The sequence below is a fragment of the Colossoma macropomum genome, unplaced genomic scaffold (genome assembly GCF_904425465.1).
Source record: "Colossoma macropomum unplaced genomic scaffold, Colossoma_macropomum, whole genome shotgun sequence".
NCBI classification, from domain to species: domain Eukaryota; kingdom Metazoa; phylum Chordata; class Actinopteri; order Characiformes; family Serrasalmidae; genus Colossoma; species Colossoma macropomum.
In genome coordinates this window covers 18,307,526-18,309,558 of record NW_023494796.1, presented here as the reverse complement: position 1 = coordinate 18,309,558, position 2,033 = coordinate 18,307,526, and positions in this window count along the sequence as shown.

The window sequence follows — 2,033 nt, the reverse complement described above, 5'->3', positions numbered from 1 at the left end:
CTCCTCAAACTGTACATGGCTCTGATGGTCCTCAAAACTCATCACTGCATATCTCATATACATATAAAAATGCACTGTAAAAATGATGTTTTAGTATGCAAGTTAAAAAATTCAAGTAACATTACAATAATAATAATAATAATAATAATAATAATAATAATAACAACAACAACAAAACAACAACAATAATAATAATAATTTCAAGCCTTTTTATAATTACCATTATTTTTAAAGTTTAACATTTTGTATTATTGCAATTCTATTATAGACTTCCTATTTTTCTTAATCTCAGGAATTCAATTTACACTTGAAAATTAAATTTCAACTAGTAAATATTCAATTGTTGATATCAGGAATTTGATTTCCCCATGTTAAAATTAAATATTAAATCAAAATCTAGTAAAATTTTGTTTTTACTATTTTCACATGCGTAGTGTGAATTACTTTGCGAAATTCATTACAAATTGAAAATTTGTCTTGAGTTAAACTGCTTGCAGTAAAATCAATTCAAACATAATTAGAGTCTCAACACGTCACATTACTTCTCTTATTTGGATTCCAAGATAAACCTTCTTTCCACACACAAGAACAATGAATTTGACACAGGATAAAGAGGCTGTTTTAAGTACAGTGCCAGATAAATCTGCTGATCTGCTCAAATCTTTTTTCTTCACTGTTTTCCTATAACAGCCATTAGAAGGTTTGCCAGACTGCATCCCTGTCCCTCATGGCGAGCAGACACATGCCATTGTTTTGATGTGTGTCCCAAAGGCTGATCATATATGAAAATTGATGACTAACATTAAGAATTCTCACTATTGAAAAGTTTTCTGCTATTAAAAAAATAACTGTTTTAGTGAAAACTTGTGTGTACAACTATTCAAAGCTGTGTTTGTTAGCGTTTTTAAATTCTGCACAAAATGAGCTAAAATCGTCCAAACGTCATTTGTTAAAGTTTCAGTAGTGTTATGATGGTTTTAATACTGACAAAATGGAATGTTCCATCATTTATTTTAATAAAATACACAGTTAAAGTACAGGGTCACTCAAAACAAAAGGATTTTAGTCTATCCTGAGTACCCACACCTGTATTGAAGGCCTGTTACAACTAATTGTTTAAATGTTAAAATTCAGTACTCCATTGATATTGACACTCAGAAGTCTTGAAATAATTTGATTGGTGCTACAAAGTACAGAATTTCTCTAGCAGCTGACCGTAACTTTGTCCATATTGTGTAACCCAACACACACACACACACACACAAAAAAGATGGTTCTTCAAGGGTTCTGTAGTAAAGGCAATGTTTCTATTAAGAACCATTTCATGCTTAAATGGTTCTTTAGACTGATGGAGAACGTGCTGTATATGCTTTTATATCGAAATCTTTTGGAAATGGTTCTACATAGTACTAAAAAAGGGTTCTTCTATTGTTACAATGTCACAACAAAAGAAACCTTTTTGGTGCTATACAGAACCATCTACAATACATTCTCCATCCATCTGAAGAAACATTCAATATGCAAATATTGAACTGCCTTCACTAAGGAACTTTCTTGAGAAACCATCTGTAAGTGTGCAGTTTTAATGTGGTGTAAACTCTGTGTACTCACAGTAAGTGTACGGTCAAGACTTCTGAGAGTCAGACAGCAGGATGTCCTGGCAGCTCTGTGGACTGTGAAGTCGAACTTTCTAACACATTCCCAACAAAACTTCTATTTCCTCTTCTGGCTGACAAACTCTCTGGTTTCCTAGAAAAGACTGTTTGCAGGACATCCTTCTGACCTCCCAGAGTCAAGTGTTAGTTTGACTCATCTCATAAAGGCATTTCTCATCATTGTGCTCATCTTCACAGTGCAGATACTGAACTGTTCTCACATTCACACTCCCAACATTTAATACATATGCATACATGGTATTTTTTAAATGGCAATAATCTGTTGGTGGTTACACATTTTGGGGAACGGCACATTCCTTTCTGGTATTAAGTTTTTTCAACTGTTCTAAGGGACATGGTTTTCTTTTTTATTTATTT